Source organism: Apodemus sylvaticus, chromosome 11 (genome assembly GCF_947179515.1).
Source record: "Apodemus sylvaticus chromosome 11, mApoSyl1.1, whole genome shotgun sequence".
NCBI classification, from domain to species: Eukaryota; Metazoa; Chordata; class Mammalia; order Rodentia; family Muridae; genus Apodemus; species Apodemus sylvaticus.
In genome coordinates, this window is record NC_067482.1 from 43,801,156 (window position 1) to 43,828,771 (window position 27,616).

The 27,616-nt window shown below is 43.8% G+C and overlaps 1 protein-coding gene across 11 annotated transcripts in view; it reads left to right on the top strand.

Moving 5' to 3' along the window:
* The window catches only part of Apbb2 (amyloid beta precursor protein binding family B member 2), a 314,642-nt gene that overhangs the window by 109,557 nt on the left and 177,469 nt on the right, over positions 1-27,616 (top strand). For 10 of the 11 annotated variants that reach the window (XM_052199529.1, XM_052199528.1, XM_052199523.1 and 7 more), the window contains exon 3: positions 17,432-17,546. The exons of the other annotated variant lie outside the window; for it this stretch is intronic. The gene's annotated coding sequence lies outside the window, so the exon portion shown is untranslated. The remainder of the gene's footprint in view (positions 1-17,431; positions 17,547-27,616) is intronic. 11 annotated transcript variants of the gene reach the window in all.

A 27,616-nucleotide genomic window follows, 5' to 3' on the forward strand; every position in this document is an offset into this window, starting at 1 on the left:
AAGTAGACCATTAAAACATGTTTTAGAACAAAGGTTTTGTCAGGTTCTAAAAAATGACTTGAGGGAAAAATAGTTAAAATCAAAAATCTTTCTAAATTTTACATTCCATGTACCTTTTGTTGGGATTTGAGTTAACACTTCAATCCAATGAACTGTCTAGTGACTCCATGAGCTTTAATAGAATGTACGCCGGGTTTTTTTCCTCCTAGTAAATAAGATTGAATTGCCTTTATAGCTCACATGTATAGCTATGAGCTTTTGTGTTTAGGTAATGCTTGACAAAAATTAAGGGCTCAGTAGTTGTACCAGCAGTGGCTGCTTTTTCAGAGGACCCAGGTTCAATTCCCAGCACTCACATGGTGGCTTACAACCATCTGGGACTCTATTCCACGGAATCTGACACCTTCTTCTGACCTCCTCTGTGAGTACTACGTGAGTACACACATATAAATAGGCAAACACTCACAACACAAAATAACAATAGGTTTTTTTTTTTTTAAACATTTCAGTACCAGATTTTTGTATTGGATTAAACAGGTGCTTTTGATTAGCATTTTCCATCTTGATAATTTTCAATTCAGTGCTGTATTTATCTTCAGGTCCTATAGTTATTTGTCCTCTGAGGTATTGTCTTCGAAAGGCGATTAGACTTCTAGAGTAGGAGGCAGTTTCTAGATAATCCTGAAATACTGATCATCTTGAGTTAAGTTTTCTTTAGCTCCTGCCTGCTTGTGAAAGGGTCCTTTTCATGACTTTCTAGCTTGTACAGTGGATGTGCTAAATATCTGCTGCTCAGCTTGTTAGCAGTATGCTTCTTAACTCCCAAATCAGTAATAACTATTACATCCAGTATTCTACTAGGCCCAGGATTGAGAACTACGCAAATGTTGGAAGAGTGAGACTCGAGATCACTAACTGGCAGAATCTAGTAATCTGAATAGATGCCGGCTGTGGGCAAATCACGGTCAGCATGCCCCACCCCCACCCACCTGAATGTCAACTCAAGTTGTCAGTGTCTAGCTATCTGTTTAACATATGCTTGTTTGCAGGGGATTCCATGGTTTCTCCCAGTTAGATGAATGGCTCTTTCTTCAATGACTGGGGAAGGAAAATACTTTCATATGCTGAAGTAAGCTGGCCTCTGTGCTTGACTTCTGTCCCAAAGGTCCTCTGGGAACCCTGCTAGTCAAGTTGCTGGGCATTTCCCTTTTCCATTCCGATCATCATCTGGAAACAAGTTTTTAATTCCCCATAAAAAGAAGTTGGGTTTCATGACTATTAACCAGATTTAGAGTCTAAAATTATGGGCCTAGACCCATCCTTAGGTCGCCTTACAAGGTCCCATACTTACCCCACAGAAGGGACTGTAACAAGATACCGAATCTAGGCCGCAAAGATGGAGGCCTGCAGAGCAGGGAGAGGACGAACATCTTCCTTTTCTGAAGTCTTCCCTTGCTGACTCCCACATCTTACCTGAGATCTGCATAGTCCCTGGATGATTGACAGTAGGAACGCCATCTTTCACATGGAGGATCCCAGTGCTATCTGTGTTGCAACAGCAACAGCTCCCCACAATCCAGCATGAATGTAGAAGTGTCCCATGGGTGCCCTCCCTAGAATAGAACTGAGCTTACTCATATTGCACATATATGACATTTGCAAGTCTTCAAAGAACTGTGTTTTGCTGATTATCTGCCAGTGGGCAAAGGTGGGGCTCTTAGACTAGTATTGAGGAAGGTGGGCCGCACGGGAAGTGACTGTCTTATCTGGGTTTTGTCATCTGTTTACATGGCCTGTAACCACACAATTTATAAGCGAGAATGTGTATAGAGTTCAGTTTCTGCAAGAAACATTCGGGGTTTTGAATAGGAATTATATTGAATTCACACTTCATTGGGTAGTACTGACATGTAATTAATATTAAATCTTCCAATCCATGTACACATGATGCCTTTCCATTTGTTTGGCGCTTCCTTAAATCCTTTTGACCATGAAGTAATAATTTCCAGAGATCAGGCTTCCCCCTTCTTTAAAAAAAAAATTTTGTTGTTATATATAGAAATACAACTGATTTTTTGCATGCACATTTATTTCATATCCTGCAATTTTGCTGAATTTATTCATTCTCTCTTCTTGATACAGGCATGTGTGTGTGTGTGTGTGTGTTGTATGTGTTTGTGTGTTGTATGTGTTTATGTGTGTGTATGTGTGTGTGTATATGTGTGTGTGTGTGTATATGTGTGTGTATGTGTATATGTGTGTGTATGTGTATGTGTGTATTGTGGCTCTATTCATAATATCAAGGAAACAGAATTACTGTAGACTCCCATCTGCAGAAAGGTGATGGAACATTTACATACTGTATTCTAATTAGGCCACAGATAAACATGAAATGGTGAAACTTACAGGAAAATAGACAGCTCTAGAAATGATTACTTATGTGAGGTGACCCAGACTCAGAGACATCCGCTGCCCTCTCTCGTATGTGGATCTTTGTTTTTAATGTTTACACGTGTGGTGTGATTGTGACCGTAGGTCATGAAGCTGAAGTGGGGACCATAAGTGGGAAGAAGAGGTTTTGAGGATGCAGATTGACACAGCATAGGCGACTGGAATGAGAAAGACAACTACTCCTGTGGGAGGTCGCAAAGGGCGTGGGGAGAATAGTAGAGACAATAGCCAAAGGTGTATATGCAAATGCCACGGGGAAGCTTGACTTCACAGCTCACTTAACAAATGAAAATCAAAAAACATGCAGGCAGACTGGGGAGATAGCTCAGTTGGTAAACTGACTGCTGTGCTAGTGTGATGGCTGATATTTGGATTCCCTAATACCCAAGCAGAGCTTCCTGGAGCAGCCAGTGTCTGTAAGGAGGAGACAGGACCACTCCTGAGGCTGGCCAGACACTGGAGCCCAGCAGTGTGCTCCAGCTGTAGTGAGAAGCCTTGTCTCAACAGGTTAATGATCTAAGAGACAGCAGCATTGACTTCTAGTCTCTGCCCGCACACACGCATGCATCGCGCTCACAAACACACACACACCATGGGAATACAACACTAACTCATCTGGACAGCTGTGGAGTGAAACTGCGTAGTGGCTATTAGATAGTTCAAGAGAACTCACAGCACAGGGAGTATACAGAGAAGATAGCCTGGCAGAGGATGACATTTGAAGTAGGATTTACATTACCATCCAAAATAAAATTGTCTCCTGTCCCCGAGAATGAGTTTTAGCCTGACTGCTCTGACTGAGGCACTGATCTGATCTTTTGGCAAATCTTTCAGGGAAATATCACAGTAAAGAAACTTGAATGTATTCACATTTGATGAATCAATGATTGATTATTTATTTATTTATTTAAATGTATTTATTCTGTAAACTGTCTTTATAGAGTGTGACTTGTCTTGTGCAACCAACAAAAATTAGCTGTTCTTTGTCACAAAGTCAGTTTCAGGGACAAATGGTTACCACTGTCTGTGGCCTCATTTCTGTTAATGTTATTAAGGCATTTGACTCTTTCACTAAGCCTGTTCAGTCACATCCATAGTTTATTCTGAGATATCTATCTGCACTTTTAGCTTGATCTGCCAAATGTGTGCGGTTAGCCTAAGAAGTGTGCACGTGCATTGTCTGGGTTCAGCGTTCTCACCCTTGGAGGTGATGATACAGTGCCCCGTGCTGAGAGACGCAGGTTTTCAGCAGTGTTGGTGGTTCACAGCTGAGCAGGAATCTCTGCCTGTCTCGGTTTGCATTTCCCTTGTCCCGAGTAGTTCTTGACCACTGGTTCCAAACTGCCCCATTTCAAAGAAAACTGAGCCTAAGCAGAAAAGCAGAGAAAAACGTGCTTCCTCACCCATTGCTTCTCTACCCTCAAATAGAACTCGTGAGTGTGAATCCCTGGCCAGCAGGGAACAGCGAATAGGCCCATCAGAGGCCGTTCCGAGTGCTTCATGTACGAATATGCCCATCAGAGTCAGACCTCGGGAGTGTGATGATTAATGGAATATTTATCGACCTGAAACTATAGGAGGCAAAGAATAGAGGGCTAATGAAAAAATATCTTTACCTTACAGTGTGCCAGAAACAGCCTCATTTGTATATTAAACATGACCGTTCCCCTCGGGCCCTCTGTTCTGCTCTGGCATTTTAAGCACCACAAACATTTCCTTCCTTTAGTTGCCACTGTACCTGCACCTTCTAGGCTGTACATAAGCCAGGCTTCACACTGAGAAGTGATAGGGACTGCCCGAGGGCTTGAAGAAAAGAGGAAATTTATTGCAGATCCCAGGTAGGTTCTGGATGAGAAAACTGTACAACCAGCCCATCGCCAAATTCATCCAATACAGTTAGTTCTTTGTAGGGTTGATGTTACTGAATACTAGTTGTTTATAGCGCCAGCCCCATGTGGACCAGACACCCGGGCCAACCCTGTCCCTTCAACCTGCCTCTGGGCACTGGATGTTGCTGGTGCTCCTGTCACGATGCTGCTTTGGATGGCCTTGTCACACCTGTGGCTCTAAATTCCTGGTGTAATGGTGGGTGTAATGCTGAGTCATGTACTCATGCTTTAGGTGAAAAGGACTCTGGGAAGATGAGTATCTGGCCATTTTTGCTTTTATGTTGATACATTTTTCTCTTAGCAAAACTCACGCAATGACGAATTCTGTATATATGGAAATGGGGTTCCAATACTGTGATTCTCTCTCCTTTGCTCATCAGCGGAGAGCCCCTGAAAGTCACTGCAGGGGGGCTTCTTAGAAGGGGAGATAGGCCACAGCTATCTCTAAAGAAAAGATGGCTGACTTTTTAAACATTACGTTGATTTTGGTTGACATGCATAGCACACAGACAATGGTGTGAGTATGGAGGTCAGAGGGCAACTTGTAGGAATCAGTTCTCTCCCCAGTGAGTGGGTTTTAGAGCTTGAACTGAGGTGGTCAGACTTGGTGAGTGGCTTTACCCACTGTGCACTGCTGTGCCAGGTGATTCAGTGCCTGGGTGCCCTGGGGTCCAAGGGACCCTTTGCTTTTGTCCTGTGCTAGCTGGTAACAGCTGGGAGGACTGGTTATATTTGACACAGTATTCCCCAGAGTGATAAAATGAAATAAATTGATTTAGCAGCTTGACTGACCAGAAGAAGCTAATGAAGATTTATTTGTTTTCTTTTTTTTATAAACCAGAAATGAATTTTCTCATCAGTTTTTCTTTTGTACTTGGGTGGTTTTATGCATTTCATTAATTCATTTCTAGTCCTTTAAAAATTGGTGTGTGTGTGTGTGTCTGTTTGTCTGTCTGTCTGTCAGTCTGTCTTTGTGCTTCATGCGTGTGTGACTGTGTGCATGCACTGAATGCATAGAAGCCAGCAGAGACCATCAGGTGTCCACTCTTTCTCTCTGCTTTATTTCCCTTGAGACTGGGCATCTTGTTTGAGCTGGAGCTGCAGTTTATCAGCGAAGCCCGAGGCTCCTGCGCTGTCTTCCTGTCCCCTATCCGATCCTTCCTCCCCAGGACTTGCTATGCCTGACTGAAGATCTGAACTCAGGTCCTCGTGTTTTCACAACAAAGCCTTTGGCCCACTGATTCATCTCCCAGCCCTACCGTGTGGATAGTTGTCTGTCAAAAGCAACTACTTTAATTCATTTAGTTCATCTTTGGTTGTTAACTGTCAACTAATAAATGAATAGGTTTATGTGGAATTTTTTGTTTGTTTTCTGAGTTGTGATGGTCACTGTTAATTGGCATCTTCACAGATGGAGAACCACCTTCAAGGTGGTCCGCTAGTGTACTTGTAGAGGATTAGCTTGCTGATGATGCTAATTGAGGTAGAACTGAGCAGCAGAATACATTGATCACGCTCTGTTTCCTGATTAGGCTGAGATGTGATCAGGTTCTCCAGGCCCTCTCTGGCTACCTTGACCTCCCTGCCATGATGCGTGAACCAGGAACTGAAAGAAAGCCTTTAGCCAGGGTGTTTTATCACAGTAGCAGGAAGAGAAGCTGAGATTCCCGTTTTATGCAGTAAACTCTGACTTCCTCTCAAGGGAGGTTTGGTGTTAATGGTTTAGATCTGTTATCCTCCCTCCTTTAAGGCCCGCCCTTTATTCTTTAGCTATGTGTTTTCACTGGTGGACTTTGCAGTGGTTTATGGCTTCCCTTTCTTTTTCTTTCTTTCTTTCTTTCTTTCTTTCTTTCTTTCTTTCTTTCTTTCTTTCTTTCTTTCTTTCTTTCTTTTTCCTTTCTTTCCTTTCTTTTTCCTTTCTTTCCTTTCTTTTTCCTTTCTTTCCTTTCTTTCCTTTCTTTCTTTCTTTTTCCTTTCTTTCCTTTCTTTCCTTTCTTTCCGTTCTTCCTTCCTTCCTTCCTTCCTTCCTTCCTTCCTTCCTTCCTTCCTTCCTTCCTTCCTTCCTTCTTTTCTACCTTCCCCCCCCCTCTCTCTCTCTCTCTCTCTCTCATGTATCATGCTAATTTCTGCTTTTGCTTTATATTTTTTCTGACCCAGTTTATTTATCCTCATATTCTGAAATGTGGTCAAACAGTGTCCTATCCTGCAGGCTTTCTGTGAGTCATTTTGTGTGCCGTTTTCCTGGTGTCCTCTGCCCTCTTGCTCCCTCTGGGCTGTTTACCCTTGAGGCAGTTAGCTCAGGTGGCCTGCAGTTCCCCAACCCCTGTGTGGGATTCTCAGCTGGCCTGCTTGTTGGATACCATCTTTTGACTTTGACCCTCCGGGAGGTACATTACCCAGCAGCTTCCTTAGATGTGAGTGGCAAAATTTTCTACAATCTGGCGTATGTGACAGTATCATTTATTCCCCCTTTTCATGTGTTGTTGGATTTAAAGTAGGGCTCATTTTTCCTGAAAAGTTTGGAGAGCTTCTGCCAGTTTTTTTCTGTTCCCATTTTTTTTTTTAATATATTGTATTGTGAGGTGGTGTTCATTACTTTTTCCTTTATGTAACTTTAAAACAATCTTGGGGCTTTGTTTTTTTTTTTTTTTTTTTTTTTTCCAAACACTTTCTTCCCCGTGTTGGGTTTGGCCAGTGTTTTTTTTTTTTTTTTTTTAAAGTTTTATTTATTATGTGTAAGAACACTGTAGCTGTCTTCAAACACTCCAGAAGAGGGCATCAGAGCTCGTTACGGATGGTTGTGAGCCATCATGTGGGTGCTGGGATTTGAACTCAGGACCTTAGGAAGAGCAGTCATTGCTCTTAACCACTGAGCCATCTCTCTAGCCCCCGGGGCTTTGTTTTAATTTTTATGTATGTGTATATAAATGTGTGTACAGGTGCCAAGGACACCAGAGGAGACACCTAGGATTATTGTTTTTGTTGTTTATAGATTGTTACTGATTGTGTGTATCTGAACTATGTCTTCAGGGTTGACTCTATTTCCTTCCTAAGTTCTCAACTGTCACTTCAGCTCCTCCTCCATGTGTCTGCTGGTCCCATTACACCATTTTTCCCTATATGAAGGCCAAGGCTTGATAACTGGTGGCATTGGCATAGAATAAGTTTCAGATGGGAAAGGGGAAATCATTTGGAATGTAAACAAAGAATATAGAAAATAAAAATATATAATAAAAAAAAAGTTTCAGAACCCCGTTTGCCCCTGTTGTGCTAACTGTGGATCTTTGTCATGGCCTCGGTAGTTTCTTCTAGAAAAGTCCTCATGTCTCCTACCCTGCTGGTCCCATGCCAATTTTATGTCTGCCCCTCCCCCCATATGCAGCACCATGACCCACCACTGTTCTTGGTTCTTGGTTCTTGGATGTTCTCAGGGTCCTTTGTCAGTCTGTTTTTCTACTGAGGGTAGAGAAGGGAAGTAGCCAGTTTCATGATTATGGAAATAACTTAGGGTTTCTAATGCTGTGAAGAGACACCACGACTGTGGCAACTCTTATAAAGGAAAACATTTAATTGGGGCTGGGTTATAGCTCAGAGATCTGGTCCATTTTTATTAGGGTGGGAAGCATGGCAGCATGGAAGCAGACATGGTGCTGGAGAAGGAACCAAGAGTTCTGTGTCTGGATCATCAGGCAGAAGGAAGAAAGTGAGATACTGGGTGTGGCTTGAGTTTCCTTAATCTCAAAGCTCACCCCAGTGACACACTTCCTTCAGCAAGTCCACGCCTCCTAATAATGCCATTCCCTATGAGCCTATGGGGGCCATTGCATTCATATCACCACAGGAAGGACGTTGAAAGTTGTCCTTAATATGATTTGCAGGTGACTCTTCAGTTTTCAAAGCCATCCCCTCCTGCTCATTTCTTACAGTTTCCATTTCTGGTGTACTTGTACCTTGAGAGGTGTAAAGTTGTTCTTGATGGCTCTGATGGTAGTCATCTGAGTTTTCTCTTTCCTGGCTTTGAAGAGTCCCTCATTGGAGGCCTATTTGTTTTCTGTGTCTTCAAAATTATTTCCAGTACTTTTTATCTTCTGACTTTATTTCTGGCTCTCACTCTGTGTCACTTTTGAGGGAATGGAGTTGCACACATGATTCTAATTTGCCACATGTAGCTCAAGTCACCAGTTAGTCAGCTTTGGAGGTTTGATGTGACCTAGATATGTGGCTGGCTGGCCCATTGTAGAAGGGTTCTTGTGCTTTCTCTCTTATTTTCAGGTTTATTCAGAGATTGTTACTTTTACTTTCAAAATGATCTGAGTGATGGAATCCTGACTAGGTTGGCATGTATAATGAGGGGAAGTGGATTAACGCTACAAATTCAAGTCTAGCCTGAACCCCAGCTGTAAGAATAATGCTATAAGTGTAATTTTCCATAGAGTATGGCCCTAGCAAATTCTAGGCCAGCTATCAATATGCTTTTCTAAAATACAGAAAAATAATAGACTTCTTGCAGTGTTGAGTGTAATTATGGTGTATGAAGGATCATTTGGCCTTACTCATCTGTTGTAAAACAAAAGGGCAGTTGTTTTGAGTCCTGCAGAGCTTGAGTGTCTATAAAGCAGCATGATCTTCCTTTCACAGAGAACTGATACCACCTCAAAGAAACATTCAGTTCCGTACTGTGGAGTTGGTGGTTTCTGCTTTGAACACCTTGTGATCCTTGTTGGTAAATCAAGGGTTTGTGGAGTCATGGTGACAGACTTACTCCTGGGGCATCTGTCTTGTGCTTACTACAAGTGTCTCTGCACTAAGCAACGGGCAGGAAACACTTCTGACCTTAAAACCAAAATAGATGCTCTTCCTCATTATCACAGTTCATGTGTGTGCAGTTTTTAATGAGACGGGTACATCCCTTGTGGTTTTCACAGATTTAATGATCAGATTGGGGGAAGTGGCCTTGATGAGACAGCCAGAGATGTTGCTGGATTTAGGATAATGACTTTATTCTCTTTACTTTTTTTTTCTTCTTCAATATGTTTTTTTAATCTATTATTTTTGAGAATTCTTAAAGAGATTTGCTTGTGTTACTTTAGTATGTTTTGGTAGGCGTACAGTTTTCTCACTGTTTTAACATCAAAATACTATGTCTGGGGGAAAGTAATTCTCAAGAAGAGTAGGGTGTGCAAGGTTTCAAGTATGTGGAAGGCAGGCTAATTTGTGTCAGAAACATCTGTGGAATATTGGGTAGCATGCTTCATGTTGCTTTGTGGGTTTTAGAATGGTCTGCCTCTGTTTGTGAAAGTAGAGTATGTTGCAGGCTAATTCATCACATTGTGAACCCCAAGATTGTGGACTGGAAAAACCTGTTTCTTGTTGTGGTGTGGCTCAACCCTAGCATCCAACTTCAATCCAAGAGCTTTTTGTAACCGGGATTAAATAAACTCAAACATAGGTCAAGAGGTGGAGCAAGCAATCAGTTGACTGGGAGTGAACATAAGTTAACAGAAAGGAGGGTTTTTGAGTTGAAGGGGTTTTTTTTGGGGGGGAGGGGTGTCGAGACAGGGTTTCTCTGTGTATAGCCCTGGCTGTCTCACTCTGTAGACTAGGCTGGCCTCAAACTCAGAAATCTACTTGCTTCTGCCTCCCAAGTGCTGGGATTAAAGGTATCCTTCACTGCTGGTTAAGTTGAAGGATTTTTAAGACAGCAAGGAGAAGGAGAAGAGGCTTTTCCCCTCTGGGACATCAGTGGAATAGGAAGGTCAGCTGAGTGTTTTCTCTGTCTCTGTGAGCTAGCATGCTTTTCTTCACCCCAGCTTCTGGCTCCTGAGTCTTCTAAGGCAAACATTTGGGATTTTTTTTTTTTTATACAAAACAGAAGTAAAAGCATATAAAGAGAAAAAAAAATATTTAAGAAAAATAAGATGTGCCCCTGTGGTGATTTGAATAGGAATGCCCCCCACAGACTAATGTGTTTGAGTGCACTATTAGGAGGTATAGCCTTATTATAGTAGGTGTGGCCTAGTTGGAGAATGACTGTCACTGTGGTGTTGAGCTTTGAGGTCTCCTATGCTCAAGAAATTTGCAGTATGACCCATAATCTCTTTATTTGGCCTTTGGATCAAGATGTTGAACTCTCAGCTCCTTCTCCAGCACCATGTCTGCTTGCATGCTGCCATGTTTTCTGCCATGACGACAGTGGGCTAAACTTCTAAAACTGTAGGTCAGCCCCAGTGGAATAGTTTCCTTTGTAAGAGTTGCTATGGCCATGGTGTCTCTTCACAGCAATGAGACCCTAACTTAGACATGAATCCCCCAAACGAAACAAAGCAACATAACACAAAACAATAAAACCTACTATGGCAGGCAGAGGAGCAATCCTTGAGAGGCAAGAAGGAAATCAGGTTCAACATGACTTGGCTAACCAGTGCTGGTCACACTTTTAGAGTCTGATTTAAGCAGTTTATTTTTGACATTTAAGCATAGTACATCTTCAAAAAAAAAATGTTTCCTTGTGACAATCATTAAGGCGTGACTACATATTCCAAAGCATGACCTCTTACATAAGAATGGGTTCTATTGATTGAGAAGCAGTGCTTAGGATAAGGGTCTAGAGGGGAAGGGGTCTGGCATAAACAGAATAGTGGACTCCTTTGTAAAGTACATGAGACCTCTTTCACGAGGATAGGTTCTGTTGACTGAGAAACAATGCTCTGAAGTCTAGGTGAAGCACAGCTCTACAGATAGCAAAAGATCTCCAGGTTATTAACTACATCCACTTCCAACCTTCTGGGCCCAAACAGGTGTACATCCCTTCCTTTGAAGAGAAAACACTGTGAGTTTAACGGCCCTGATTTCTCCAGTGCTATATGTGAGCATGAGAACCCTGTGCCCAGGCCTGTATCATGGTGGTTTATATACTCTGTTTCTATTTAAAAGTTTCATCCACATCTCTAGAGCCTTTTGTCTTGTTCTCATTGAGCTTAGTAGAGAAGGCATCTTGAGCCCATTTTACAGACATAGTTTCTTTTTTAAATTAGATATTTGCTTTATTTACATTGTAAATGTTATCCCTTTACTCATTACCCCTGAAAACCCTTTATCCCATCCCCTGCTTACCAACCCCTCACCCCCACTTTCCTGATCCGGCATTCTCCTACACTGAGCCTTCACAGGACATAGTTTCAAAGGCTAATTGACACCCCCTGCCTCCAACCTCTTGCTGAAACAGTGACAAAGCCCTCCCTTCTCCAGGTTTCTAGAATGTTCCTGCATTTCCAGAGATAGCTCCCAGGAGAACCGCTATTTCTATTGTTTTTGAAGATTTTTGCTTGCTAAATTTCTCCAGAAGTCTTGTGGAAGATCAGGGGTCACTTACCAAGCAACATCAAAGGGTCTGTGTTAGACTTGCGTGTATTTGTACTATGTGACTTCAAACACTTAAGGACTAATGCTGGAATTTTCTAAGAACTAATAAATAAACAAAGAAGGCATCTCAACCACCTGTGTGCTCAGCCGACCGAGCACGCTTCAGACCTTGTTTGTAGCCAGGTATGTTAAGCTTCGTTTCTTATACTCTAGTACTTTGGTTTTTAAAACCATTGCTGAGTTGAAGAAAGGGGGAGGTTGGTGCTGTAACTCTTCAGGGTGAGAGGAGAGGCACCTGGCAAATAAGGTAACAGAACAACCACAGACAGACAGACAGACAGACAGACAGACCTTGAGCCAAAGGACAAAGGCCGTGCGTACCCCCCCATAGGTTCTGAGAACCTTGCCAGGTCACCTAGCCCAGGTCCCAGCAGCACACTCATAAAATCTGCCTGTCTCTCTGTGATCATGGCTCCAGGCCTGGGTCAATAACTTGCATTCATCTCTGGTTCTGCGTAGTACAGTTGTAGCTGGTAACAGAGTTTCAGCAGGCGAAGTTCTAACTGTCAAGTTTGTCCTGTGTGCCTCGTAGCGGAAGAAACCCAGCTCCCGCCTGGTCACGGCAGACATGTTCCTTTTCCTTGGAGTGCCTGTGCTCATGTTCCAACACAGCAAAATAATTAGTGGTATCACCAACAATTGTGAGCTCCCAAACAATGATTAATCATACTTTGAATTCTCTGAGAGAAACATTAATGCTCTGTGGTTGAAACTAAACCCATTTAGTGCTGAGACAGGTAATCCTTCAATTATTGTGAGACTCTGGACCATTCTCAGTAACTGACTTCTGGAGATTTTTAAAAAGAAGTCTTACCCTGTCGTAACGGGCAATGGTGCATTGTGGACGAATGAGTCACGGCACATGTTATTTTTGAAGAGCACGAACCACCTTCTTTTGAGTTCATAACCACTGTTCCTCTGACAAAATGATGCATCAGGCAAAGCTAGTTTTACAAATTTTGTTTGAAATTCATCTTTAAGGTCAGGAGCCCCAAATGCTTACACTGGAATACTGTCTAGAAATAGTTAACCGAGGACCAGTGGCAGCCAGGGCTGTTGACATAAAGTATTTACTTTGAAGAGAATTCTTAGCATTTTTGCCCCACGTCAGCACAACAAGAATTTGCAGGGGGCTGGGGTGGGGGGAGGAACATTACTATATTTGTCAAGGATTAATGACCTGCTGGAACATTTGTGGTGGGGAATATGTTATGGGTAGTGTCATAAATACAGTAATTAAAAGGCTGCACACTGAACACTTTGGACTGGCCGGTGGACTCCTTTCTTCCCTGGGCTTGCATCCACGTGAGCAGTGTGTTTATCCTGCTGCCTTGCCTCCTTGAGAGTAGAAAGGGGAATGCTGGGATCAGGGGTCCGTGTCTGTGCTGCCAGTGTGCTCAGTGGCCAGGCAAGGTGCTCGGTACCTGAGCAGTGGAGAAAAAGTGTGTGTGTGTGTGTGTGTGTGTGTGGTTACCAGCATGGCAGAATCAGACTGGAAGGATCAAGCTACTTTCTCACAGTCAAGGAAAACAACAACAAAAACAAAAAGACAAAGACATAAAACCCTGTCACATAGTGCATGCTAGTGACCCACCCTCACGTTGGTAAGCTCGGTTACTGAGGTCCTTTGCAGACAAACATTACAGTGTGCTGTGCAGTATGTGAGGTGCGCTCCGTCGGATTTGTGATACCTTGGGCCTTATGTTTTAAAAGGGAAACTGTAGGAGACCTGCTTACACACCAGGACAGAAACACGGCCTGCACCTGGGATGGGTGTGCTCTCCTCACTTCCAATCTTGTGGTCCCCACAGGGGAAAGGCAAGCAGGCTGCTGTGGATGACCATCTGGGAGGAGAGGCACCATACCGCTAGGACGATGATCCTGCCCTTCAGACACAGCAAAGCAGGCAGATTGATGTAGCCCCACACCCTGGTCCTTTGTTTGCTCAGAATCTTTGCACCTACCTGTTTCCTATTTAAAGAGCATCTTCCCATAATTTCAGAGACCAGCCGTGTGCTATTTATTTATGAATTAATAAAAACTCCCTTTTGTGTAAAAGAAATGTAGTTGGATGTGATTTACAGTTTTCCTTTGAGTAAGTGAGGGGTAAGAAATAGTCGGGCTATTTCTGTTCTCCCCCTTTAATTGGCCTTCTTACCTCTTAGTTGGGAAAATTATTCAGTCATGTACCAGTTTATTGATTCATTCCACGTTTATTGCGTGCTGACTGTTTTCCGTGCTCCAAGGGTACAAAAATGAATGGCCGGTTAGTGACTTCTGCTGGCTTTGGTCCCAGCTCTGAGGTGGCTGATCGCTCGCAGGGATGAGCACATGGTTCTATGAGACTGTCACTCCAGGGGTGGCCTGGATCTCATTCCTGTATAGAAATGCAAACCTTTAGAATAGCTCCGGGGCTTCTGAGATCTTAGAGCCTTCACATCTGCTCCTCGAGGTGTTTCCTGTTGTGTTCGGTTTCTAAAGAACATTCCTTCTTTCCTTATTCCCAGGGTTTATTCCAGTAGCATGTCATTCCTGACCCTCCCAGGAAAAGCCTGAAGTGGAAATCTGTTTGTTTTGAGGCATTGGGGTTCTGAGGCTCCAGCAGGGGCCACTGTCTACCCTGCCCCCACCCTCCACCCCTACTCCCCAGTTTTTCCTGCTTTTATTTGCTATTTTTATTGGGTTATTTTTTATTTGGTTATTCTTTTGCAGTGGCTCACAAAGACTGGCATCAGGTGAGCCTTGGCCAAGGTTTTGGTCAGTGAAACTATACACGGACCCTGGAAACAGGGGAAGGTTGGCACCTCAAGCAAGGTGGTTTTTGGAAGAGCTTTCTTCTACATCCTTCGCCCGTGCACTGCCTTAGCTCCGCCAGTGAATGCGCCTCCCTGCTTTCATACGCACAGGCACGCATGTTTGTTTGCCTTTAAACAGGGTTTGGTGGTTTTCCTTTGGGGTGGGGCAAGGGTCACATACCAGAAACCAATCATGACAAGGTCTGTGTCCTCAAGTGTTTTACTTGTTGCCTCATTTTTAACCAGGAACTGTACTAAGCTCTTTCTCTCTTTTGTCTTTTTCTCTATGTATGATGTGTGTGTGTGTGTGAACAATGGCAGGTGTCTGTGTACAAATGTAGGGGCCAGAGGAGGAAACTGAAATTCTTCCTCTATATTGTCTCTCTGTATCTGTGTTTGTGTCTCTGTCTTCTCTGCCACGGGCTCTTGCTGAACCTGAAGCTTACTGTTTTGACTAGACTATGCTGTTGGACCAGGGAGCTCCTGGGTTCTGCCTATCTCTGGTACTGCTCCACCCCCATTCCTCTCCACCCCCCAAAAAAAACCTATTTAGAGGCACATGAGACCTTACCTAGATTTTATGTAGCCTCTGGGGATTTGAACTCAGGTCCTCTTGCTTTCATCCCATGTGCTTTTACTAAAGGCCCATCTCCCCAGCCCATTGCCTGCCATGTATTCTCAAGCACGGTGATATTATTTGCTATCTTCTGTAATATTCCAGCGCTGCCGTGAATGTGAATGCAGTCTGACCCCATTTACCTTTATGCTGCTTCCAGTATCAGAGGATGTGGATTTTTTTTCAAAGCTAGTCCCTTCGTCTGAACTCCTGTCTGCTTTCCTGCTTCTGGCGATCTAGTTCATTCTTTCTCCCTCTGGTTTCCTGTGTCCTTTCTCTCTGCCTATTCCATCTGCCGGCACTTAAGTCCTACTGACGTGGCCTGTCCCCCCACACGCTCGTCCCTTACTCCGTTGATACTATTCTCTGTCTCCTTCTCCATGCCACAAACTCAGTCCTTAGCCAGGGTGCCCAGTGACTTTTCAAATGTCAAAACCAAGAGTATCTTTCATCTTCATCTTCTTTCTCTTTTGTATCCCTTGGCATTTTCCCACCTTTGAAATTTAGGTTCTTGTTATTGTTTGTTTGTTTCCTACAAAATCATGGTCAGCTTCCTGGTCTGCCATTGCTAGTGCCTTTCTTTAGGCACAAACTATGAAGTCTCCTCTCTGCCCACAACCCTTCAGCGATTCTCTGACATTGTCTCTGCCTCTCTGAATGGTTGTTTTTGTTTTGTTTTTTTGTTTGTTTGTTTTTTGTTTTCTTTTTTTTTTGTTTTTTTACTGCTTTTGTATCTTGTTCTGTCTTCTTCCTCAGGCCTTGAGTCTTTGACACCTCAGGTTTTAATGCTGTAGACTGACCTCTTTTGGTCTTCCTGTTCTTTCTCTGGTATTCTACACCTCAGATCTACTACTGTTGGTCTGCATGTTGTTCTTCAAATGGTTCTCCCTTTTAGCATCTAGATGAGTGGTTCTCAACCTAGGGGTCCTGACCCCTGGGGGGTGTTGAATGACCTTTTCACAGGCATGGCATATCAGAGATCCTGCATGTCAGTCTATACATTGCACTTCACAACAGCAGCAAATTTACAGTTATAAAGTAGCAATGAAAATTATTTTTTGGTTGAGGGTCACTTCAATATGAGAAACTATATTAAAGGGTGGCGGAGTTAGGAGGGTTGAGAAGCACTGATCTGGAGGTTTCCGGATGCAAAATTGTCTCACCCTTTCCCTGTCCACTTGTACCTTCTCAGTCTCTGCCTTGCCTTGCCTCTCCTGTCAGGATGTTGTAACCAGCAGGCTGGCCTCAGTACTCTTCCTGCTTCGACCCCGCCTGTCTGTTTGCTACCAGGTCTAGTCAGAGATCTCAAAGAGCGGACCAGAGTTGCAGGTTGGCTCCAGTTTTCTTTCCTCCCTGGCCTCATAACACAGATATCACTTTAGAGTGTGACCAAGAACAGTAAGCCACACTGTGGCTTCTCCCCCACTGCCTCTTCTGTTGTCTGTCGCCCACCAAGCTTACCTAACCCCAGCCCGGCCGTAGACATGTCAGATGCCCTTTGTTCCTGGATGCCTTCCCTGACCTCTTCTTGTCTGGGCTGGAGGCCTCTGCTGGACAGCAGTCAAATCCTTCCTCCCACCCACTGCCCTACAGGGCCTGTTCTGAGCACATCCCTCAGCCCAGTACGCCACTGTCCTTAGAAATGGAGACACTGTTTTATGCGGCCTGTGAATTTGATAGTAAGTTAATTTAATGTACACCAAAATGTGTAAAAACGCTCAGTGCATATGTGTTACCATTAGAAGGGAGCACAGAGGGGCCTTCTATTCAGAGTGAACTTAATGTGTTCAGAGGCTTTTCTTTTTTAAATTACTTTGGCATGTAGCCTCTCCACTTCAATAATAGATTTTCTTTTTTTTTTTTTTCTTTTGAGTTTTTAGTGATGTGAGTTCAGGAGTCACAACAAAGGCCTAAGCTGGTACCGTCCTTGTCCTTGCTGTTTAATAAGAAGATGCAGAATGATGGCCTCAGTGCTGGGGGAACCGCTGCACTGCCACCAGGAATTCTTAGGGACACACCCTTTTGTCACACTTACTGCAGGGGCCACATGCTAACCCTCTGAAGGCTTCATGCCTGCCTGGAGGGACAGAGCGATTTCTTCCCGAATGTGACCATGAATAATTCATAAACATGATTATCTGGAAGATGGTGGTGGTCATCATTAGCATTTTAATGAAAAAATGTGATGATTATCCTAAGACTGTTTTATTTCCATCTTTCTTTTTTTTTTTTTTTTTTATTGTTCTCTTCCTCAACAGCTAGCCCTCTCACTGTTTCTGGAGTCCTCCAGAGTTCCTGAGTCCCCTGCTAACACGCTGATGGTCGCTATGGGCAGAAGGTACCCAGAGGCTCGCGGGTGTCCAGGCAGCTCATGTACGTATGTCACCACACATGTCGCCATGCATGCATGCCTTTCCATCTGCTCTCTTTTCTCTCTCTCCCACTATCTTCCTTCCTCCCCCTTCCCATCTCTCCTCTCTTCCTTTCTCTTCTCTCGTAGACTATCACAGGGCACTAACTTGGCGAACACTTACAAGATATAAACGAGAGTAATATAGGAAAATATAGGAGGAATATTTTGTCCTGTGCTGTTTTTCATATCAGATAGTGGGAAAAAAAAAACCATTATCTAAATTAGTATTTTTGTAATCAAGTAGTCCTGTAATACCAGATAATTCTTTTGTGTTTCAATGTATTCATTCATACATAGCCTTTAAAATAATCTCCCCCTTTTCGGCACAATGTTCGAAACATTTAAAACAATGGGAATGCCACAAATTCAAAGCATTTCCCATTTTAAAAAGACCCACTCTGGTCCTAGAGAGGCTGGGTCCGCCTTTGTTTTACGAGCTTTGGGCGGATGACTTGGTTCTTCAGTCTTCACTCTCTGAAAGCCACACTCAGTACTGGCGTTCATGCTGCAGGTTTTGGGAAGTGTTGTGGCTGCTCTTCTGATGGTTCCTACCACCTGATTAATGTAACACTGAAGGAAGAGAAGGTATCACCTCCCATCTGGAGTCTCTCCCTTGGTGGGTGTCCTTGATGGCCTGTCCTTCTACTTCCTTTGGTCTTTCAGCTATGTGGATAATACATTCATTTACATTACTTCCCTATGGATTCTCTAGAGTTGTGGCCTCAGCTATGTGGATAATTCATTCATTTTTATTACTTCCCTATGGATTCTCTAGAGTTGTGGCCTCAGGTCAGGGATGCGTTGGGATGTCTCTCCTCCACTTGCTCCTGTAGCGAGATTTATTTATCTTCACAGTGTAGCTCCATTTCTTCATGTAGCTCAGGTAGCTCTTTGAGTGCTTGAGTAGCAAGAGCTGAGGTTCCCATCAACCACTCGCAGCCAGCAGCATGGGGTGGGGATGGGGGTGGGGGGAAGACGGCTATCTCTATAAATGCTGCTGTTGCCAGAGAGATGGCTCAGTGGTCAAGTAGCTGCTCTTCTACAGGACCTGGGTTTGCTTTACAGCACCCACAGGTGGCTCACAAGCACCTGTGACTGCAGTCCGGGAGATCCTTGTCGTCTTCTAGCCTTCGATGATACCAAACACACATCTGGTGTACATGCATGCAGGCAAAGCACCCGTAGACATGAAATAAACATAAATAAATCTTTAAAGGCTTAATTAAAGCAAAAAAGCAAAAGGAGATGCTTTCACAAAGAGCATCACCAGGGCAACATGTACCTGGGTGCGAAAGAGGGAGTCAGGCACACTGGCCATGCCTGTGGGAGCCAGCCGCGGGTGGATTTCTATATTTTTAAACTTTAACATTTTAAGTGGTTATATAAGTATCTATGTAATCTCTATTTTGTCTCTTGGCCCTTAACACTTAAATAATCCGTGATCTTGCTGGGAGGCAGGGATTCCCTGCCCCTTCTGTAAGGGAAAGCTGAAAAACATGTTCCACAGTTGACCCACTCTTGCCTTGGTAGAATCTGAGGTTTTTTTTTTTTTTTTTTGTTGTTGTTGTTTTTAATCTTGGCCCAGAAAAAAATGTTAATTTCACGGGGTCCACCCAAAAGTGTTGTGAGAGAAGATTCTTTGTTCAAAATGGTTCCAGATCTGTTGCTTGGGCTCTGGGGAACGTGGACGAAATAAGTCTATGTGGGAGACTCATGTTTGTGGGCATGCTCTTTCTAAACTGTACTATAGGACTCCAGTTGCACAGGCCAGTGCTGCCCATGGCTTTCAAGGAAACACTTCGTTCTCTCCCGATATGTCTCCTACCAATTGCTCTCCTGCAGAACACTGCCCCTCCCTCTTTTTTTACTGGGCCACAAGTGTCCAGCCGCCTCTGAGTGGAGATGGCTTCTGATTGCTGATCCAAGGTACTGCTGACATGGTGGCTTGTATCTGTTTGTGAGGGAAGGAAGAGAGTAAGTGATCCCTTTTCCAGGACAGTATGTCGCCTCGACCCGCCCTTCTTTGGGCAGTTCTAGCCAGTGGCTCTCATCTTGCTTCCGTTTCTGTCTTTTCCCCCCTTGTCATGAATTCTTAGTGTTGCCCCTTAGGAGGCGCCCCTGTTGTTCCCTCCCTGTTCTCTCCCCCTCCCTCCTTTGTCTCCTGCTTATCTGGACTACTCTGTGAGGTTTGCTTGTGGAGATCTGCAGCCTAGCTTCTAGGAGACCTCCGTCTCAGGGACCCTTTCTTCTTTCACAAAAGACAAGGAAACTAAGATGACTGGGGCTCCCAGTGTCAGGCCCGTCTTCTCAGAAGGGTCATGTTGTTCTCTGGGTAGTATTTCACAGAAAATACCTCTTCTGTTTATAACTTTATCACCAAATGTGATCAGAAGAGCGGCCAAGGGTTGGCAGTGCACACTGTTGTATTTTGGGTTGGTTTTGAGTCTCTTGTGTGGAATTGGAGTTTCATTTCCTTTCTGTTTGGGGATCCGCCTTTCTGCGGTGTCTTTTTGCCTGGGAGGGTGCTCCTCTGTGATGGAATGTAGAGTGGTACCCACTGAGCTCCAGAATAAGAAATGAAATCCACACAGCTGGCCCTTCCTGATTTTTGAAAACCGGTCTTTGTGTTCTTTCTTGAGACCACAATTTGAAAGTATTTCAGAAATTGCTAATATATTTGCATCATAGTTTATTATTGTTTATGTCCAGACGTCTTTCCCCCAGGCATGACTGAAGCCACTCCTGTAGCCATGGACAGGCAGCTGTGATTTCAGTTCTACATCTACATCTGCAGGCAGCAGGAAGAGAGAGTGACACTGGGCCTGGATTGAGCATCTGAATTCTTGAAGCCTGCCCAGAGTGGCACACTTACTCCAACAAGGCCACACCTACTCCAGCAAGGCCACACCCACTCCTCAGTCCTAATTCTTTCAAATCATGCCATTCCCTATGAGCCAATGGGGGTCATTTTCATGCAAATTGCCACACCTAGGCTTCACACTTTTCCCAGTCTAGCAGCCCAGAATCGGTCCCATTAGAGGTGTATGTGGGTCCACATGAGAAAATGTCAGTGTTGGATATGTACTGAAGGTGTGATCTGTTTTCATTATTTCATTATATCTTAGTTTGGTGGTTCAAATAGATCGTTGAAGAACAAATGGTCTGACTTTCTACGTGGCAACAGTTTAGGGAAGTAAAATATAGGACAGGTTCCTCAGGCTGAGCTTCAAAGGCCTGTGAAGGTGGGAGAGGCTCTCATTGGGAGGTGGGGCCTTAGTCCAACCTGCAACTCTTTGGCTCAGGGCAGGGTGGCCAAGTCATCTAACCCAACTCGAGTATCACTTTTGACATCTGTCAACTGCAGAGCTGGACTGGCCGTCAGGAAGAAAGCACTGGCTAAAAAAATCTACCATTTTTTGCTTTCCAAAGAACCATGCCAATGAAGCTTGGCTCTAGGGAGAACTAAGTCAGAGCTGGCAAATCTACTCAAGACAGAACTCAGGATAGTAATAGCTCGTGTCTTAGTCAGGGCTACCATTGCTACGAAGAACCGCGACCAAAAGCAAGTCAGGGAGGAAAGAAATTTTTTTGGCTGACACATTCCATATCACTTTCTTTATTGAAGGAAGTCAGGGCAGGCACTCAAGCAGGGCAGGAACCTGGAGGCAGGAGCTGATGCAGAGGCCATGGAGGATGCTGCTTCCTGGCTTGCTTTCCTTGGCTTGCTCAGCCTGCCTTTTTTTTTTTTTCTTTTTAATAGAACCCAGGATCACAGGCCAGGGATAGCAAATTAGCTAGGCCTTCCAATATCCATCACTAATTAAGAAAATGCCCTATAGGCTTGCCTATATATAGCTCAATCTTTTGGAGGCATTTTCTCAACTGAGGCTCCCTCCTCTCCAAAGATTCTAGCTTGCTTGTACCAAGTTGACATGAAACCAGCCAGCATGGCTAGTAAGGAGTGTTTAACCTGGGGATTTTAACTGTTTAAAATAGCTGCAGATAGGCCAAGACAAAGACTGTTTAAAGGAGAGAGATCACAGTCAAGTACATATAATGGTAACAGCAGGTAACAGAAACAGGACGTGTTCTTCCTACACAGCAGTGCTCTTGTTTGCTCACCACGTGGACTTCCATCCAGTTCCTGGTGCAGTTGCACCAATGCTTCTGATAGCAGAGATTCGGAGGAACCATCCTGAATATGATCAGAGAGTAGGACCTGACCCATACTGCAAGCTCAGTAGAGAAATGCCGGGCAACCTCCCGAATGGGCGCCTTCTGAACTCACACGGCCACAGGGAGGGGGGCTTGTTCTGTGTGCCCCTCCTTCCCCACGTCTTTCAGGGCCTTTGGTTCCACAGCTTCACTTGTGTTCAGGGAACAGCCCTTTACCTGGATTCCTCATCTCTCTCCTGATTATTTCCCAGGAGGGAAATAATCCTTCTCCGCACCGCAGAGGTGATGTGCATGTCCCGCTGTGTTTCCTGTATAGCCCTCAAGGCCTTACTTAGCACAGAAGCCCTCCTTTCTGCTCTTTCGTTTCTTAATGCTGCTCCCCCGAGTTGCTGCGCGCTTAACATTGTAAAACAACAAGCAATCTGTTCTTCTGGTCTGGGAGACTAGAAGTTTGCAAGGGCCACAGGGTTCACAGGCCATAGTGTGAGCGAGGTGGGCTCCTCGAGGGAACTCCCGAGGAAGCAAGGCTTTGACTGTCCTGCTGATAATGGCTGCCCACGTTCTTTGAACCAGATAGAACCATCTTCCCTAGCCTCAAGGAGGAGCGAGCCAACCCTGGCTTCTATCTCTTTCTCCCTTGGTAGTTAGTTCTCCCTGTCTTGGTCTTTTAAAGACAGTTGTGGCTGTAAGTCAGGGTCTGAGATAATCCAAAGTACTTCTCTCCTGAAGCCTTTAAACACAGAGTCCATGGGGCCATGCAAAGGAACGCTCGCTCACTCGCTGTGTCTGAGAAAGTGGACATCCAGAGACAGGCAATATTCATCCGTCTTTCCATTTTTTTCCCTTTACTACTTAAAGGAACTTATTATATACACAAACCACATGAATGCTTGTATACAAATATACCTAGGAACCTTATAGAACCCTGCCCACAAACAAATGGCCCTATTGGAAGTGGTGTAGTTAGCTAGTCAGAAGGGTTAGCTTTCCGTTGCTTCAGGAGGTGAAGAGGCAAGTGTACAGTAAAGCAAGTACGAGGCTCCAGACTGTCTTGTTGGCACGGCCTTTTGGAGCACACTCTGTGTGCTGAGTGATCTAGTCATCACCAAGTTATCTTCTAGGTTACAGACTCTCTTTGGCTGTTTCTAGTGCATTAGTGAAGTTGCACCTTTCCCAGAAGACAATTCATTCACATGTTTGGCCTCTTAAAATGCAAAGTTTACAGATGTTTAATATGCTTACAGAGCTGCATGGCCGGCACCACTCTGGGATTCTTGGGTATTTTTACTCTAAAAGATACAAGCCCACCATGATTCATGGTGGGTACCATTCACACTCCTCCCCTTCCTTCTGTGAAATCACAAATCGTCTTATCTCAATGGGTTTGCCTATTCTCACCATTTTATACGAATGGAATTATGTCTGTAAATGTTTGTCACGTAGCATTGTATTTTCAGCACGTTGCATTCCACCCTTTGTCATTGCCAAACAATTAGCAGCGAATAGACATGAAGCTGTTTGTCACCCGTTTACTGGTCACGGGCATTTGAGTTGTGTCTACTTTTTGTCACAATGAATAATGTAACTGTGACATTTCTATATAGCTTTTCCTGTAACACATGTTTTCATTTCTCTTGGGTTTTAGCTGAGAGTGTAATTGCTGGTTTGTTCTGCTGAGCATTTTGAGGAGCAGCTCAAGAGCTTTAGAGAATAATTGGCCCGTTCTGTCATCATGGTGGCCTATGGGTTCCTCCTATTTCTTCACATTCTTTCCACCCTTGTTACTGTGTGTGTGTGTGTGTGTGTGTGTGTGTGTGTGTGTGTGTGTGTGTGGTTATAACCATCCTACCAAGTCCTTATTGTAGCGATTATTTGCATTTCTCTAATAACAGTGTTGTTCAGTATCCTTTTTTTGATGCTTGCTTTAGAGAAATACTCAAATCCTTATTTCTTTGCAAACTTGGGCTATTTCTTGGGAACACAATAAGGATTCTTTCTGTTTGTTGGCTAGCAGACTCTCCCCAGTCCTGTCTCTTCTTGTAGACTTTTTTTACTCCGGTGAGTAAAACACAGCAGTTTTGAATTTTGGTGATGTACGATTTATTTGCCATTCTCCCCCTCACTGGCCCCCTCCCCCTCTCTGGCCTCCCTCCCCCATCTGTGTTTGCTGTTTCCTTTTTTATACAATGACTAAGAAACTATTCCCAAGCTTTTGGAGATTTGCCCACAGATTTCTTTTTTCCTCAAAATTTTATATTTTTAGCTCTTGCAATTAAGTTTCATTAATTAGTGTTAAGTTTGTGTGTAAGCCAGTGTTGTCGTCTGAGTTTACTCTTTGGTATTTGTTGAAAAGACTTCCTTGAGGACCAATTTGGCAGCTTCTACAGAGAAGACTGGTGGACTTTGACGGGAGTGTGTTTTCTCTCTAGATCATTTAGGGCCCTTTTACATCATATTTTTTTTCCAGACAGAAACTCATTTTCTGTTTATTTCAGCTTTTTTAAATTTCTCTCACGGTGTCTCCGAATTTGCAGTATGCAGCTTGCTCTCCTATGGACAAAATTTACTCCTAAATATTTTTGATGCCATTGTTAATGACTGGACACTTCTCTCTCTCCCTCTCCCTCTCCCTCTCCCCCCCCCCCCCCCCGTCTGCCAGTACATGTGCATTTGTGTGTGAGCGTGTGTATCCGTCAGTGCCGAATGTCTTGTGCGTGCACACGCATGTAAATACATAGAGCCAGTTGGCTATCCACAGGCTTTCCTCAGGAGTCATCTGCATTTCTTGACACAAACTCTCCTGGATCTTGGGGCTTGCTGGTTCAGCCTGGGTTCCTGGTCTGGGAGGTTCAGGACTCTAGGTTCCCCTCAGCATGGGGTCACAGCCATGCATTCACCTGGCTTTCATGTGGGTGCTGGGGATTGAATCGCAGGCCTTGGGCTTGTAAGCAGCACTTTATTGACCGAGCCACATCTAAACCCCAGGATTTTAAATTTGGAAACGATTTTTATATGTTCGCTTTGGAGACTCATTTAATTGTTCATTTTAGTTAATACATACTTATCTTTTTTTATATTCTTAACTCTTTTTGTAGACTGCTATATGGTTTTAGGTTAATTTGCTACACAATTGTGTGCCTTACAGTAGTTTGGTATCTTACCTCGTGCTTACCCCTGACTCTGAGCTTATTGGATGTCAATCCCAGATGAGCTGGGATGTGCAAAGGCCAGTTTCTCCACTGCCCTTGTGACACCTTGGAACCCGTCATGTCATTGTGTCTGCTCCAAAGGCATCAGAGCATCTACTCTTTGGCCTAGGGACCTCAGGTTGCCTGACTCCGTAACTCTAGACCTGTGGCGTCAGTTTGGTTTTCTCTTGCTGCTGTGTGTGACTCTTCTCTGAGAGTCATCGCAGTCTTAGCTGATGGACTTTTTCCACCTGTGTAAAAGTCTTTGTTTTTTAATGTGCGTTGATGGTATCCTATTCAGTTTGTCCATTTCTGTCCTGGTGATCTCCACTCACATGCTGACTGGAAACTTCATCACTATACTCTGATGAAAGACTGTAAGAGCTCTTGAGGCACCGATTGCAACCCCTGATTTCCACACAACTTTAAACATAGTTAAGTGGCAATAAATATTAACCCAGGCAATGGGTGCCTGCGAAGCTCTCCACTGAGATGCTGTTCATGGAAGTAGCCACTCTCTCGTCGTGAGTGCAGGCCCGTGATGGTCAGCTCATCCCTTGGGACACTTGTCTTGGTTGGGTCTCAGAACCTGTAAACTCTAGATTGTTACATGGAGGTCTGGCTGCTGTCTTTATTTTGGAGGGCTCACTAATACAGGACCATGTTTTCATAGGTCCAGTGACTTAGTCATAGCTTAGTGCTGGAGATAGAAAGGAGACTTCATGCCCTCAGTAGCCATTTGACTGCCAGTTTATGCCTGTTTCTGTATGCAGAGGAAAACCAGACCGTGTGAGCTCAAAAGATTTAAGTACTCCCCTTCCTCTTCCTGTTATTATTGTTTTTGTTACTGGCATTGATACTTACAACGTATTGTTTTCTGTGTAGTAGCGGCTCTGATACAATACCTGGAAATACTGATTGCTTTCTTTTCTGGAGCCTTATCTTCTTCCCAGAATGGAGGCTCAAAGCATGGACACATTAACTTGCTCACTCAGTGTTCATAACCTGTTCTATTTTCCAACAAAAACTCGACTGAATCAAGACGGGCATAATTATGAGCCTGGCAATAGATAGTCTAAGCAATATAATAACCCTAAGGCCTCGTAGCCCAGAATTTCCTGTAATGAACACAGCTATATGATTCTAACCATTAAGACCCTAGAATCTAAGTCCACTAGGATGAGGGTGGGGCTTCAGATTCAGTGTCTACTGATAAATCACGACAGATTAGCCTATCATCAGTGTTGGTTTTCCCTTCTTTTTATCCTTGGATGCTGATGAGGTGACTGAATCAGAGCAGCCATCCTGTTACCATGAGGGAGACAAGCATAATAGAAAATCGAAGAGCCTTAGAGAAATGGCTGCCTCGACCATCCCCAGCAACCCTGAACATTACAACTCCTTATTTGTTGAATCTATTCTTAGATAGGTTTTCTAGTACCTAAAACCAAACACAATGTTAGATAGAATAAGTTGAAAGCTATTAAGAGCCTTTCCTATATGCTCTGATGGATTCATAAATGTCCATGATCTTCAGGGTGACCTTTAGCCTGCTTGAAAACAATCTCTGAGAGGGCAGTTTAATACTTTGTATTGAAAAGTGTTCACAGTTGGGAGTAATGGGTTATGGACTTAGAAATGTAATTTTCAGAATAAATGAAGTAATGTGTATGAACTCTTTGTAGCAAGCTCTGACAAGCTACTATTCACGGGCAGTATCTTCTTAGGGCCTTTTCCCCCTGAGTTTCTGGTGCAGTACATTGCGAGTGTTTATAGCCATGGTGGAAACGATAGCTACACTCAGGGTAATAGCATAAAGAGTTTGATTTCTTGAAAATGTGGAGCTCCAACAGACTTTATTGGATTTCAGGGTAATGACATTATTAAATTCTCTACCTCTTTGCAAAATATATTGTGGCCGGGTTCCAAGCTGGTGACTTAGAGAAATTTGAGGCTCTATATATTTATGAGGGAAATTTTTTATCTTGGGATGCTCAATTGCTTGGGTGGGGTAAAGAAAATAATTGGATTTTCTTCTGTATCATGTCGGACTTTGTATGCCTCATGCAGTTGGGGAAGGTAAGAGTGGACGCTGCCACGCTTCCTGGAGAAAGGGTTGAAATGAAAATCGTGTGCGCCATTAGGGAGTACAGGAGACTCTGTAAAGAGAAAGCCACTTTGAACATCACTGAGAAAAATCCTACTTTCAGTCATCGGCTCGTAATTTGAGAACTAGAAGGATTTAGGTTGTTCATTGAAAAAAGAAATACTTAGGGTTACCCTCTGCACTTTCTTTCTTTGTTTTGAATTTTTCTTTTGTTTCTTTGTTTTTTGAAATTAGGATGTAATTACATCATTTTCCCCTTCCCTTTTCTCCTCCAAACCCTTCTTTTGCTGTCTTTCAAATTCACGACCTCTTTTTTTTTTTCATCAATCATTGCTATATTCATGTATGCACTTACATAGCCGTTCCTGAGTATGAACAGCCTGTTCCGTCTGTATAATGTTACCTGTATGTGTACGTTTTCAGGGATGACAGTTGGCATTGGATAAAAAGCCAGTTGCTCTTCTGGGGAAGACTGTTCCTTCTGCTCACAGCCTTCCTCAGTTGCCTCTTGCTCTTTGTGTAGGGCCGAGGCCTCATGGACTTCCGCCATCCATGTAAG